The sequence below is a fragment of the Balaenoptera physalus genome (genome assembly GCF_965194825.1).
Source record: "Balaenoptera physalus genome assembly, chromosome: 1".
Classification (NCBI taxonomy): Eukaryota; Metazoa; Chordata; class Mammalia; order Artiodactyla; family Balaenopteridae; genus Balaenoptera; species Balaenoptera physalus.
In genome coordinates, this window is record NC_138882.1 from 67,912,159 (window position 1) to 67,928,721 (window position 16,563).

General features: G+C 43.2%; 1 long non-coding RNA gene across 1 annotated transcript in view; it reads left to right on the top strand.

The window, feature by feature from the left end:
* Nucleotides 1-16,563, top strand: part of LOC309649503 — a 1,121,016-nt gene that overhangs the window by 332,546 nt on the left and 771,907 nt on the right. The gene's annotated exons all lie outside the window — the stretch shown is intronic.

The following is a 16,563-nucleotide window of genomic DNA, read 5'->3' on the forward strand; positions in this document are numbered from 1 at the left end:
AATCGCTACCCATGACCTGATTACAAAACAGAACAGAGTCACACATTTAGAAAACACTGGATGGCTGCTTAACTGGAAAGGTGAGGTGCGGTGAGGCATAAAACAAGGGTTTGAAATTAGCACACATACCGTTCCATAAACCAAATATGTAACAGACAACACCTACCCCTTGCTCAGTGAACTGGACTCAACGCCCCGTATTCACCGCACAAGAGTATATCTGACAAGTAAGAATCTTAAAACCTATGTATTGATATCTCTCTGTAAATGAATCAAGTGGGTGTAAAGCGGCATAAACACAGCAGTGAAAATCAGCTAAACCCCATTATAAAAATAGATTACAGAAAAACCCCCAACAAAGACAGTGAAAGAGAGAGAAATTCGTAAAAAGTTCGTTCAGGGACAGTGAAGCAACCTGGATCGACCATATCTAGACCCACAGCTGGATTAGATATAAGGCTGGACACTCCTGGGGCTGAGAGGATTGGTGAGGTTGGGTGAGCAAACGCCTACCCTTTAAAGTAATAGTGCATGGTACCCATTCTATGGGTCCCAAATCTCCAGGTTCAAGGGAATCTTCTTAGAGCAAAAAAATGCATGGGAAACCCAGTGGAAGGTAAACAGTGTGATCGGGAAAGGTTTCTGAAACGCACCTCTTTCCTCATCTCCTGGTGCTCGGGTTCGCCATTCCAGCCGCATTACTAACAATCTCCCCACTTGGAGAATCAGCACCTTTAACCTCCTGTTTCGTACAGGTTGCAATTTGTCCTGAGGATGAATGGGAAGAGGGGGAACCCATGAGAGGGTAGCTCTAGGTGTTCGGACAGGCACAGGTCACTCTAATTTCCATCAGGAAGAAGAATTAACCACAGTCTCAGCCTGCCCCATGGAACCAGATTGGGCCTGAAGCCATCCTGCGGTTTTTCGGCCAACTCCCAAAAGAGCGAGTTGAAAAATGGAGCTCAGGGGCACTGCAATTCACAAACCTGCAGAGTTATAAATGATAACTGTCGTCCACAAATATATTGAGGGAAGGCAACGAAGAGGATTTGAAAGCAAGGCAGAATTGCAGGAAACAGATTTCAGGAGGTAGATTCGAATCGCCTTTAAAGCACATGGAAAGCGGCAAAACCTCGACAATGATGCCCTTGGCCAAAAAGGGCGTATGCGTTTTTTCCTGAATATATTCAGGAAAAAACGCATACGCCCTTTTTGGTCAACCAAGAAACCTGGAAAGGCAAATCAGCGCTACAAAGAAGTCTCGCTTCCCATCGCTCAAAAGGGCCATGCTGAATAAAGGGTCAATACCAGAAATGCAGGAAAGGCCATGGAGAAATGGGAGCCTTGCTACGCTGATGGGCAGGATGTAAATTGCGAAGAGCCACTCTGGCGAAGTGCACGGTGTGTCCTGAAACATCTACAAAACACAGCTTAGAGAGCATAGGGCACTTCCACTCATGGGCGTATATACTGGGAAAACTAAAAATCAGCAAGACACATGCACCCCAAAGTTTAGGGCTGCTCTGTTGACAAGAACCTCCACTTCGTTACACGTTAAATATCCCAGGAAAGAGAAAAATGGATAAAGAAGCTGTGGTCCTTATGTACAATGCAATATCACTCAGCCATGAAATCAACGTCATAAGGCTAGTAGCAGCATGATGAATGATTTTAGGTACGACGATTCTAAGTGAAATAAGTCACACAGAAAAAGACACTTATTATAAGATATCACTTATACAGGGAATGGAAAAACCGCTACCCTTGAACTGAATTACAAAACAGAACAGAGTCACTCGTTGAGAAAACACACTATGGCTGCTTAACTGGAAAGGTGAGGTGGGGTGATGCATAAAACAAGGGTTTCAAATTAACTCAGATACCGTTCCATATACCCAATATGTAATAGACAAGAAGTACGCCTTGCTCAGTGAACTGGACTCAACACACCCTATTCACCGCCCAAGAATATATCTGACTAGTAAGAATCTTAAAACATATGAATTGATATCTCTCTGTAAGTGAGTCAAGTGGGTGTAAAGCGGCATAAACACAGCAGTGAAAAGCAGATACACCCCATTATAAAATTCAATTACTTTTAAAAACCCGTGAAACAAAGACAGTGAAATAGAGAGAAATTCTTACAAAATTCGTTCAGGGGATGTGATGCCACCTGGATTGACCATATCTAGACCCACAGCTGATTGAGACATAAGGGTGGACACTCTTGGGGCTGAGAGGATTGGTGAGGTTGGGTGAGCAAATGCAGACCCTTTAAAGTAATACTGCGTGGTTCCCATCCCATGGGTCCCAAATCTCCAGGTTCAAGGGCATCTTCCTACATCGAAAAAATGCCTGAGAATCCCAGAAGATGGTACACCGTGTGATCAGGAAAGGTTTCTAAAACCCACCCCATTTCTCATCTCCTTGTGCTCGGGTTCGCCATTCCAGCCGCTTTACTAGCAATCTCCCTCTTGGAGAATCAGCACCTTTAAGCTCCTGTTCCGTACAGGTTGCAGTTTGTCCTGAGGATGAACGGGAAGAGGGGGAAACAATGAGAGGCTAGCGCTAGGTGTTGGGACAGGCACAGGCCACTCTAATTTCCCATCAGGAAGAAGAATTAACCACAGGCTCAGCCTGCCGCACGGAACCAGAATAGGGCCTTAAGCAATCCTGCGGTTTTGCGGCCAGCTTCCAAAAAAGCGAGTTGAAAAATGGAGCTCAGGGGCACTGCAATTCACAGTCCTGTAGAGTTATAAATGGTAACTCAAGTCCAAAAATATATTGAAGGAAGGCAACGAAGAGGAGTTAAAAGCAAGGCAGAATTGCAGGAAATTTATATAGTTTTTATGTTAAGTGTTTATATACATTTAACATACATTAGCCTATTTAGGTTAGCCCCATAATCCTAATTTTTCCATCCTTCCACCTTTCATTTTGGTTAACCATTAGTTTGTTTTATAAGTCTGTGAGTGTCTTTTTCTGTGGAGGTATGTTCATTGGTAGCAATCTTAGGATAACTTGTATAAATGATATCATAGTATATTTGTCATTCCCTTTTGACTTACTTTACCTAATATGATTATTTCTAAGCTCATTTGTAGTCCTGAAAATGGCACTCTTCATTTTTTTCCCGAGGCTACTATTCCATTCTGTACATATACCACTTCTTCTTTGTCAATTCATCTGTTTATGGGCCTTTTTTTTGCTTCCATGTCTTGGCTATTTCAATATTGCTGCAGTGCACATTTGCCTGCCTCTGTCTTTCCGATTCTGGTGGTCTTAGATTATAGGCCCAAAAGGTGCCCTGCTACATCATCTGGTAGCTCAATTTTTACCTTTTAAAGCAGCTCCATTCAGTTTTCGTTAATGCTGTTACCACTTTACATCCCACCAGCTGCTAGAAGGTACAAAGTTCTCTAAAACCCCTTCAGCATTTATAGGTTGTAGACGTTTTGCTGATGGTCATTTGACTGGTGTGAGCTGAAACCTTTTTGGAGGTTGGATTTGCATGTGGCTAATAATTCCTTATACTGAGCTTTAGGCATGTCCTTTTTTTCTTTTCCTCTTTTTTATTTAAAGAGTGAGTACAACTCCTCTCTTCATATTGACTTCTTGAAAAATTTGTCATGTGTTGAATTTTCTTGCCTATTCCCTACCCCAGGGCATTTTTTGAGGGAAGGTGTCATTTACAGCCCTGCAGTCCTTGGGGCTATTAAGCAACCATTAGCACTGGGTTTAAAGCTGCTGTTGTGAGAAACAGCCACAAGGCGGCAGCATTATTACGTTCTCAGCCCTTGTTACTAGGGCAACAGAGTCTTCCTGGAGGTAGTGTTCCGAGGTTGTATATTAGAGAAGAATGTGCGGGGACAAGCCCCCAGATTTCAGGAGGTAGATACGAATCGCCTTTAGAGCACATGAAAAGCGGCAAAACGTCGACAATGATGCACTTGGCCAAAAAGGGCCTATGCGTTTTTTCCTGAATATATTCAGGAAAAAACGCATAGGCCCTTTTTGGCCAACCAAGCAAGCCGGAAAGGCAAATCAGCACTACAAATAAGTCTCGCTTCCCATCCGTCCAAAAGCCATTCAAAAAAGTGTAAAAACCAGAAGTGCAGGACAGGCCAGGTAGAAAAGGGAGCCTTGTTAGGCTGATGGGCGGGATGTAAATTGCCAACGGCCACTCTGGAGAAGTGCATGGTGTTTCCTAAAACATCTAAAAAACAGAGCTAGAGAGCATAGGGCCCTTCCACTCGTGGGCGTATAAAATGGGAAAACGAAAAATCAACAAGACACAGGCACCCCAAAGTTTAGGACTGCTCTGTTTACAAGAACCTCCACTTCAGTACACGTTAAATATGCCAGGATAGCGAAAAATGGATAAAGAAGTGTGGTACTTATGTACAATGGCATATCACTCAGCCATGAAATCAGTGTCATACGGCTACTAGCAGCATGATGAGTGGATTTAGGTACGATGTTTCTAAGTGAAATAAGTCACACAGAAAAAGAAACTTATCATAAGATATCACTTATAGAGGGAAAGTAAAAATCGCTACCCATGACCTGATTACAAAACAGAACAGAGTCACACATTTAGAAAACACTGGATGGCTGCTTAACTGGAAAGGTGAGGTGCGGTGAGGCATAAAACAAGGGTTTGAAATTAGCACACATACCGTTCCATAAACCAAATATGTAACAGACAACACCTACCCCTTGCTCAGTGAACTGGACTCAACGCCCCGTATTCACCGCACAAGAGTATATCTGACAAGTAAGAATCTTAAAACCTATGTATTGATATCTCTCTGTAAATGAATCAAGTGGGTGTAAAGCGGCATAAACACAGCAGTGAAAATCAGCTAAACCCCATTATAAAAATAGATTACAGAAAAACCCCCAACAAAGACAGTGAAAGAGAGAGAAATTCGTAAAAAGTTCGTTCAGGGACAGTGAAGCAACCTGGATCGACCATATCTAGACCCACAGCTGGATTAGATATAATGCTGGACACTCCTGGGGCTGAGAGGATTGGTGAGGTTGGGTGAGCAAACGCCTACCCTTTAAAGTAATAGTGCATGGTACCCATTCTATGGGTCCCAAATCTCCAGGTTCAAGGGAATCTTCTTAGAGCAAAAAAATGCATGGGAAACCCAGTGGAAGGTAAACAGTGTGATCGGGAAAGGTTTCTGAAACGCACCTCTTTCCTCATCTCCTGGTGCTCGGGTTCGCCATTCCAGCCGCATTACTAACAATCTCCCCACTTGGAGAATCAGCACCTTTAACCTCCTGTTTCGTACAGGTTGCAATTTGTCCTGAGGATGAATGGGAAGAGGGGGAACCCATGAGAGGGTAGCTCTAGGTGTTCGGACAGGCACAGGTCACTCTAATTTCCATCAGGAAGAAGAATTAACCACAGGCTCAGCCTGCCCCGTGGAACCAGATTGGGCCTGAAGCCATCCTGCGGTTTTTCGGCCAACTCCCAAAAGAGCGAGTTGAAAAATGGAGCTCAGGGGCACTGCAATTCACAAACCTGCAGAGTTATAAATGATAACTGTCGTCCACAAATATATTGAGGGAAGGCAACGAAGAGGATTTGAAAGCAAGGCAGAATTGCAGGAAACAGATTTCAGGAGGTAGATTCGAATCGCCTTTAAAGCACATGGAAAGCGGCAAAACCTCGACAATGATGCCCTTGGCCAAAAAGGGCGTATGCGTTTTTTCCTGAATATATTCAGGAAAAAACGCATACGCCCTTTTTGGTCAACCAAGAAACCTGGAAAGGCAAATCAGCGCTACAAAGAAGTCTCGCTTCCCATCGCTCAAAAGGGCCATGCTGAATAAAGGGTCAATACCAGAAATGCAGGAAAGGCCATGGAGAAATGGGAGCCTTGCTACGCTGATGGGCAGGATGTAAATTGAGAAGAGCCACTCTGGCGAAGTGCACGGTGTGTCCTGAAACATCTACAAAACACAGCTTAGAGAGCATAGGGCACTTCCACTCATGGGCGTATATACTGGGAAAACTAAAAATCAGCAAGACACATGCACCCCAAAGTTTAGGGCTGCTCTGTTGACAAGAACCTCCACTTCGTTACACGTTAAATATCCCAGGAAAGAGAAAAATGCATAAAGAAGCTGTGGTCCTTATGTACAATGCAATATCACTCAGCCATGAAATCAACGTCATAAGGCTAGTAGCAGCATGATGAGTGGATTTAGGTACGACAATTCTAAGTGAAATAAGTCACACAGAAAAAGACACTTATTATAAGATATCACTTATACAGAGAATGGAAAAATCGCTACCCTTGAAATGAATTACAAAACAGAACACAGTCACTCGTTGAGAAAACACACTATGGCTGCTTAACTGGAAAGGTGAGGTGGGGTGATGCATAAAACAAGGGTTTCAAATTAGCTCAGATACCGTTCCATATACCCAATATGTAATAGACAAGAAGTACGCCTTGCTCAGTGAACTGGACTCAACACACCCTATTCACCGCCCAAGAATATATCTGACTAGTAAGAATCTTAAAACATATGAATTGATATCTCTCTGTAAGTGAGTCAAGTGGGTGTAAAGCGGCATAAACACAGCAGTGAAAAGCAGATACACCCCATTATAAAATTCAATTACTTTTAAAAACCCGTGAAACAAAGACAGTGAAATAGAGAGAAATTCTTACAAAATTCGTTCAGGGGATGTGATGCCACCTGGATTGACCATATCTAGACCCACAGCTGATTGAGACATAAGGGTGGACACTCTTGGGGCTGAGAGGATTGGTGAGGTTGGGTGAGCAAATGCAGACCCTTTAAAGTAATACTGCGTGGTTCCCATCCCATGGGTCCCAAATCTCCAGGTTCAAGGGCATCTTCCTACATCGAAAAAATGCCTGAGAATCCCAGAAGATGGTACACCGTGTGATCAGGAAAGGTTTCTAAAACCCACCCCATTTCTCATCTCCTTGTGCTCGGGTTCGCCATTCCAGCCGCTTTACTAGCAATCTCCCTCTTGGAGAATCAGCACCTTTAAGCTCCTTTTCCGTACAGGTTGCAGTTTGTCCTGAGGATGAACGGGAAGAGGGGGAAACAATGAGAGGCTAGCGCTAGGTGTTGGGACAGGCACAGGCCACTCTAATTTCCCATCAGGAAGAAGAATTAACCACAGGCTCAGCCTGCCGCACGGAACCAGAATAGGGCCTTAAGCAATCCTGCGGTTTTGCGGCCAGCTTCCAAAAAAGCGAGTTGAAAAATGGAGCTCAGGGGCACTGCAATTCACAGTCCTGTAGAGTTATAAATGGTAACTCAAGTCCAAAAATATATTGAAGGAAGGCAACGAAGAGGAGTTAAAAGCAAGGCAGAATTGCAGGAAATTTATATAGTTTTTATGTTAAGTGTTTATATACATTTAACATACATTAGCCTATTTAGGTTAGCCCCATAATCCTAATTTTTCCATCCTTCCACCTTTCATTTTGGTTAACCATTAGTTTGTTTTATAAGTCTGTGAGTGTCTTTTTCTGTGGAGGTATGTTCATTGGTAGCAATCTTAGGATAACTTGTATAAATGATATCATAGTATATTTGTCATTCCCTTTTGACTTACTTTACCTAATATGATTATTTCTAAGCTCATTTGTAGTCCTGAAAATGGCACTCTTCATTTTTTTCCCGAGGCTACTATTCCATTCTGTACATATACCACTTCTTCTTTGTCAATTCATCTGTTTATGGGCCTTTTTTTTGCTTCCATGTCTTGGCTATTTCAATATTGCTGCAGTGCACATTTGCCTGCCTCTGTCTTTCCGATTCTGGTGGTCTTAGATTATAGGCCCAAAAGGTGCCCTGCTACATCATCTGGTAGCTCAATTTTTACCTTTTAAAGCAGCTCCATTCAGTTTTCGTTAATGCTGTTACCACTTTACATCCCACCAGCTGCTAGAAGGTACAAAGTTCTCTAAAACCCCTTCAGCATTTATAGGTTGTAGACGTTTTGCTGATGGTCATTTGACTGGTGTGAGCTGAAACCTTTTTGGAGGTTGGATTTGCATGTGGCTAATAATTCCTTATACTGAGCTTTAGGCATGTCCTTTTTTTCTTTTCCTCTTTTTTATTTAAAGAGTGAGTACAACTCCTCTCTTCATATTGACTTCTTGAAAAATTTGTCATGTGTTGAATTTTCTTGCCTATTCCCTACCCCAGGGCATTTTTTGAGGGAAGGTGTCATTTACAGCCCTGCAGTCCTTGGGGCTATTAAGCAACCATTAGCACTGGGTTTAAAGCTGCTGTTGTGAGAAACAGCCACAAGGCGGCAGCATTATTACGTTCTCAGCCCTTGTTACTAGGGCAACAGAGTCTTCCTGGAGGTAGTGTTCCGAGGTTGTATATTAGAGAAGAATGTGCGGGGACAAGCCCCCAGATTTCAGGAGGTAGATACGAATCGCCTTTAGAGCACATGAAAAGCGGCAAAACGTCGACAATGATGCACTTGGCCAAAAAGGGCCTATGCGTTTTTTCCTGAATATATTCAGGAAAAAACGCATAGGCCCTTTTTGGCCAACCAAGCAAGCCGGAAAGGCAAATCAGCACTACAAATAAGTCTCGCTTCCCATCCGTCCAAAAGCCATTCAAAAAAGTGTAAAAACCAGAAGTGCAGGACAGGCCAGGTAGAAAAGGGAGCCTTGTTAGGCTGATGGGCGGGATGTAAATTGCCAACGGCCACTCTGGAGAAGTGCATGGTGTTTCCTAAAACATCTAAAAAACAGAGCTAGAGAGCATAGGGCCCTTCCACTCGTGGGCGTATAAAATGGGAAAACGAAAAATCAACAAGACACAGGCACCCCAAAGTTTAGGACTGCTCTGTTTACAAGAACCTCCACTTCAGTACACGTTAAATATGCCAGGATAGCGAAAAATGGATAAAGAAGTGTGGTACTTATGTACAATGGCATATCACTCAGCCATGAAATCAGTGTCATACGGCTACTAGCAGCATGATGAGTGGATTTAGGTACGATGTTTCTAAGTGAAATAAGTCACACAGAAAAAGAAACTTATCATAAGATATCACTTATAGAGGGAAAGTAAAAATCGCTACCCATGACCTGATTACAAAACAGAACAGAGTCACACATTTAGAAAACACTGGATGGCTGCTTAACTGGAAAGGTGAGGTGCGGTGAGGCATAAAACAAGGGTTTGAAATTAGCACACATACAGTTCCATAAACCAAATATGTAACAGACAACACCTACCCCTTGCTCAGTGAACTGGACTCAACGCCCCGTATTCACCGCACAAGAGTATATCTGACAAGTAAGAATCTTAAAACCTATGTATTGATATCTCTCTGTAAATGAATCAAGTGGGTGTAAAGCGGCATAAACACAGCAGTGAAAATCAGCTAAACCCCATTATAAAAATAGATTACAGAAAAACCCCCAACAAAGACAGTGAAAGAGAGAGAAATTCGTAAAAAGTTCGTTCAGGGACAGTGAAGCAACCTGGATCGACCATATCTAGACCCACAGCTGGATTAGATATAATGCTGGACACTCCTGGGGCTGAGAGGATTGGTGAGGTTGGGTGAGCAAACGCCTACCCTTTAAAGTAATAGTGCATGGTACCCATTCTATGGGTCCCAAATCTCCAGGTTCAAGGGAATCTTCTTAGAGCAAAAAAATGCATGGGAAACCCAGTGGAAGGTAAACAGTGTGATCGGGAAAGGTTTCTGAAACGCACCTCTTTCCTCATCTCCTGGTGCTCGGGTTCGCCATTCCAGCCGCATTACTAACAATCTCCCCACTTGGAGAATCAGCACCTTTAACCTCCTGTTTCGTACAGGTTGCAATTTGTCCTGAGGATGAATGGGAAGAGGGGGAACCCATGAGAGGGTAGCTCTAGGTGTTCGGACAGGCACAGGTCACTCTAATTTCCATCAGGAAGAAGAATTAACCACAGGCTCAGCCTGCCCCATGGAACCAGATTGGGCCTGAAGCCATCCTGCGGTTTTTCGGCCAACTCCCAAAAGAGCGAGTTGAAAAATGGAGCTCAGGGGCACTGCAATTCACAAACCTGCAGAGTTATAAATGATAACTGTCGTCCACAAATATATTGAGGGAAGGCAACGAAGAGGATTTGAAAGCAAGGCAGAATTGCAGGAAACAGATTTCAGGAGGTAGATTCGAATCGCCTTTAAAGCACATGGAAAGCGGCAAAACCTCGACAATGATGCCCTTGGCCAAAAAGGGCGTATGCGTTTTTTCCTGAATATATTCAGGAAAAAACGCATACGCCCTTTTTGGTCAACCAAGAAACCTGGAAAGGCAAATCAGCGCTACAAAGAAGTCTCGCTTCCCATCGCTCAAAAGGGCCATGCTGAATAAAGGGTCAATACCAGAAATGCAGGAAAGGCCATGGAGAAATGGGAGCCTTGCTACGCTGATGGGCAGGATGTAAATTGCGAAGAGCCACTCTGGCGAAGTGCACGGTGTGTCCTGAAACATCTACAAAACACAGCTTAGAGAGCATAGGGCACTTCCACTCATGGGCGTATATACTGGGAAAACTAAAAATCAGCAAGACACATGCACCCCAAAGTTTAGGGCTGCTCTGTTGACAAGAACCTCCACTTCGTTACACGTTAAATATCCCAGGAAAGAGAAAAATGGATAAAGAAGCTGTGGTCCTTATGTACAATGCAATATCACTCAGCCATGAAATCAACGTCATAAGGCTAGTAGCAGCATGATGAATGATTTTAGGTACGACGATTCTAAGTGAAATAAGTCACACAGAAAAAGACACTTATTATAAGATATCACTTATACAGGGAATGGAAAAACCGCTACCCTTGAACTGAATTACAAAACAGAACAGAGTCACTCGTTGAGAAAACACACTATGGCTGCTTAACTGGAAAGGTGAGGTGGGGTGATGCATAAAACAAGGGTTTCAAATTAACTCAGATACCGTTCCATATACCCAATATGTAATAGACAAGAAGTACGCCTTGCTCAGTGAACTGGACTCAACACACCCTATTCACCGCCCAAGAATATATCTGACTAGTAAGAATCTTAAAACATATGAATTGATATCTCTCTGTAAGTGAGTCAAGTGGGTGTAAAGCGGCATAAACACAGCAGTGAAAAGCAGATACACCCCATTATAAAATTCAATTACTTTTAAAAACCCGTGAAACAAAGACAGTGAAATAGAGAGAAATTCTTACAAAATTCGTTCAGGGGATGTGATGCCACCTGGATTGACCATATCTAGACCCACAGCTGATTGAGACATAAGGGTGGACACTCTTGGGGCTGAGAGGATTGGTGAGGTTGGGTGAGCAAATGCAGACCCTTTAAAGTAATACTGCGTGGTTCCCATCCCATGGGTCCCAAATCTCCAGGTTCAAGGGCATCTTCCTACATCGAAAAAATGCCTGAGAATCCCAGAAGATGGTACACCGTGTGATCAGGAAAGGTTTCTAAAACCCACCCCATTTCTCATCTCCTTGTGCTCGGGTTCGCCATTCCAGCCGCTTTACTAGCAATCTCCCTCTTGGAGAATCAGCACCTTTAAGCTCCTGTTCCGTACAGGTTGCAGTTTGTCCTGAGGATGAACGGGAAGAGGGGGAAACAATGAGAGGCTAGCGCTAGGTGTTGGGACAGGCACAGGCCACTCTAATTTCCCATCAGGAAGAAGAATTAACCACAGGCTCAGCCTGCCGCACGGAACCAGAATAGGGCCTTAAGCAATCCTGCGGTTTTGCGGCCAGCTTCCAAAAAAGCGAGTTGAAAAATGGAGCTCAGGGGCACTGCAATTCACAGTCCTGTAGAGTTATAAATGGTAACTCAAGTCCAAAAATATATTGAAGGAAGGCAACGAAGAGGAGTTAAAAGCAAGGCAGAATTGCAGGAAATTTATATAGTTTTTATGTTAAGTGTTTATATACATTTAACATACATTAGCCTATTTAGGTTAGCCCCATAATCCTAATTTTTCCATCCTTCCACCTTTCATTTTGGTTAACCATTAGTTTGTTTTATAAGTCTGTGAGTGTCTTTTTCTGTGGAGGTATGTTCATTGGTAGCAATCTTAGGATAACTTGTATAAATGATATCATAGTATATTTGTCATTCCCTTTTGACTTACTTTACCTAATATGATTATTTCTAAGCTCATTTGTAGTCCTGAAAATGGCACTCTTCATTTTTTTCCCGAGGCTACTATTCCATTCTGTACATATACCACTTCTTCTTTGTCAATTCATCTGTTTATGGGCCTTTTTTTTGCTTCCATGTCTTGGCTATTTCAATATTGCTGCAGTGCACATTTGCCTGCCTCTGTCTTTCCGATTCTGGTGGTCTTAGATTATAGGCCCAAAAGGTGCCCTGCTACATCATCTGGTAGCTCAATTTTTACCTTTTAAAGCAGCTCCATTCAGTTTTCGTTAATGCTGTTACCACTTTACATCCCACCAGCTGCTAGAAGGTACAAAGTTCTCTAAAACCCCTTCAGCATTTATAGGTTGTAGACGTTTTGCTGATGGTCATTTGACTGGTGTGAGCTGAAACCTTTTTGGAGGTTGGATTTGCATGTGGCTAATAATTCCTTATACTGAGCTTTAGGCATGTCCTTTTTTTCTTTTCCTCTTTTTTATTTAAAGAGTGAGTACAACTCCTCTCTTCATATTGACTTCTTGAAAAATTTGTCATGTGTTGAATTTTCTTGCCTATTCCCTACCCCAGGGCATTTTTTGAGGGAAGGTGTCATTTACAGCCCTGCAGTCCTTGGGGCTATTAAGCAACCATTAGCACTGGGTTTAAAGCTGCTGTTGTGAGAAACAGCCACAAGGCGGCAGCATTATTACGTTCTCAGCCCTTGTTACTAGGGCAACAGAGTCTTCCTGGAGGTAGTGTTCCGAGGTTGTATATTAGAGAAGAATGTGCGGGGACAAGCCCCCAGATTTCAGGAGGTAGATACGAATCGCCTTTAGAGCACATGAAAAGCGGCAAAACGTCGACAATGATGCACTTGGCCAAAAAGGGCCTATGCGTTTTTTCCTGAATATATTCAGGAAAAAACGCATAGGCCCTTTTTGGCCAACCAAGCAAGCCGGAAAGGCAAATCAGCACTACAAATAAGTCTCGCTTCCCATCCGTCCAAAAGCCATTCAAAAAAGTGTAAAAACCAGAAGTGCAGGACAGGCCAGGTAGAAAAGGGAGCCTTGTTAGGCTGATGGGCGGGATGTAAATTGCCAACGGCCACTCTGGAGAAGTGCATGGTGTTTCCTAAAACATCTAAAAAACAGAGCTAGAGAGCATAGGGCCCTTCCACTCGTGGGCGTATAAAATGGGAAAACGAAAAATCAACAAGACACAGGCACCCCAAAGTTTAGGACTGCTCTGTTTACAAGAACCTCCACTTCAGTACACGTTAAATATGCCAGGATAGCGAAAAATGGATAAAGAAGTGTGGTACTTATGTACAATGGCATATCACTCAGCCATGAAATCAGTGTCATACGGCTACTAGCAGCATGATGAGTGGATTTAGGTACGATGTTTCTAAGTGAAATAAGTCACACAGAAAAAGAAACTTATCATAAGATATCACTTATAGAGGGAAAGTAAAAATCGCTACCCATGACCTGATTACAAAACAGAACAGAGTCACACATTTAGAAAACACTGGATGGCTGCTTAACTGGAAAGGTGAGGTGCGGTGAGGCATAAAACAAGGGTTTGAAATTAGCACACATACCGTTCCATAAACCAAATATGTAACAGACAACACCTACCCCTTGCTCAGTGAACTGGACTCAACGCCCCGTATTCACCGCACAAGAGTATATCTGACAAGTAAGAATCTTAAAACCTATGTATTGATATCTCTCTGTAAATGAATCAAGTGGGTGTAAAGCGGCATAAACACAGCAGTGAAAATCAGCTAAACCCCATTATAAAAATAGATTACAGAAAAACCCCCAACAAAGACAGTGAAAGAGAGAGAAATTCGTAAAAAGTTCGTTCAGGGGCAGTGAAGCAAACTGGATCGACCATATCTAGACCCACAGCTGGATTAGATATAAGGCTGGACACTCTTGGGGCTGAGAGGATTGGTGAGGTTGGGTGAGCAAACGCCTACCCTTTAAAGTAATAGTGCATGGTACCCATTCTATGGGTCCCAAATCTCCAGGTTCAAGGGAATCTTCTTAGAGCAAAAAAATGCATGGGAAACCCAGTGGAAGGTAAACAGTGTGATCGGGAAAGGTTTCTGAAACGCACCTCTTTCCTCATCTCCTGGTGCTCGGGTTCGCCATTCCAGCCGCATTACTAACAATCTCCCCACTTGGAGAATCAGCACCTTTAACCTCCTGTTTCGTACAGGTTGCAATTTGTCCTGAGGATGAATGGGAAGAGGGGGAACCCATGAGAGGGTAGCTCTAGGTGTTCGGACAGGCACAGGTCACTCTAATTTCCATCAGGAAGAAGAATTAACCACAGGCTCAGCCTGCCCCATGGAACCAGATTGGGCCTGAAGCCATCCTGCGGTTTTTCGGCCAACTCCCAAAAGAGCGAGTTGAAAAATGGAGCTCAGGGGCACTGCAATTCACAAACCTGCAGAGTTATAAATGATAACTGTCGTCCACAAATATATTGAGGGAAGGCAACGAAGAGGATTTGAAAGCAAGGCAGAATTGCAGGAAACAGATTTCAGGAGGTAGATTCGAATCGCCTTTAAAGCACATGGAAAGCGGCAAAACCTCGACAATGATGCCCTTGGCCAAAAAGGGCGTATGCGTTTTTTCCTGAATATATTCAGGAAAAAACGCATACGCCCTTTTTGGTCAACCAAGAAACCTGGAAAGGCAAATCAGCGCTACAAAGAAGTCTCACTTCCCATCGCTCAAAAGGGCCATGTTGAATAAAGAGTCAATACCAGAAATGCAGGAAAGGCCATGGAGAAATGGGAGCCTTGCTACGCTGATGGGCAGGATGTAAATTGCGAAGAGCCACTCTGGCGAAGTGCACGGTGTGTCCTGAAACATCTACAAAACACAGCTTAGAGAGCATAGGGCACTTCCACTCATGGGCGTATATACTGGGAAAACTAAAAATCAGCAAGACACATGCACCCCAAAGTTTAGGGCTGCTCTGTTGACAAGAACCTCCACTTCGTTACACGTTAAATATCCCAGGAAAGAGAAAAATGGATAAAGAAGCTGTGGTCCTTATGTACAATGCAATATCACTCAGCCATGAAATCAACGTCATAAGGCTAGTAGCAGCATGATGAATGATTTTAGGTACGACGATTCTAAGTGAAATAAGTCACACAGAAAAAGACACTTATTATAAGATATCACTTATACAGGGAATGGAAAAACCGCTACCCTTGAACTGAATTACAAAACAGAACAGAGTCACTCGTTGAGAAAACACACTATGGCTGCTTAACTGGAAAGGTGAGGTGGGGTGATGCATAAAACAAGGGTTTCAAATTAACTCAGATACCGTTCCATATACCCAATATGTAATAGACAAGAAGTACGCCTTGCTCAGTGAACTGGACTCAACACACCCTATTCACCGCCCAAGAATATATCTGACTAGTAAGAATCTTAAAACATATGAATTGATATCTCTCTGTAAGTGAGTCAAGTGGGTGTAAAGCGGCATAAACACAGCAGTGAAAAGCAGATACACCCCATTATAAAATTCAATTACTTTTAAAAACCCGTGAAACAAAGACAGTGAAATAGAGAGAAATTCTTACAAAATTCGTTCAGGGGATGTGATGCCACCTGGATTGACCATATCTAGACCCACAGCTGATTGAGACATAAGGGTGGACACTCTTGGGGCTGAGAGGATTGGTGAGGTTGGGTGAGCAAATGCAGACCCTTTAAAGTAATACTGCGTGGTTCCCATCCCATGGGTCCCAAATCTCCAGGTTCAAGGGCATCTTCCTACATCGAAAAAATGCCTGAGAATCCCAGAAGATGGTACACCGTGTGATCAGGAAAGGTTTCTAAAACCCACCCCATTTCTCATCTCCTTGTGCTCGGGTTCGCCATTCCAGCCGCTTTACTAGCAATCTCCCTCTTGGAGAATCAGCACCTTTAAGCTCCTGTTCCGTACAGGTTGCAGTTTGTCCTGAGGATGAACGGGAAGAGGGGGAAACAATGAGAGGCTAGCGCTAGGTGTTGGGACAGGCACAGGCCACTCTAATTTCCCATCAGGAAGAAGAATTAACCACAGGCTCAGCCTGCCGCACGGAACCAGAATAGGGCCTTAAGCAATCCTGCGGTTTTGCGGCCAGCTTCCAAAAAAGCGAGTTGAAAAATGGAGCTCAGGGGCACTGCAATTCACAGTCCTGTAGAGTTATAAATGGTAACTCAAGTCCAAAAATATATTGAAGGAAGGCAACGAAGAGGAGTTAAAAGCAAGGCAGAATTGCAGGAAATTTATATAGTTTTTATGTTAAGTGTTTATATACATTTAACATACATTAGCCTATTTAGGTTAGCCCCATAATCCTAAT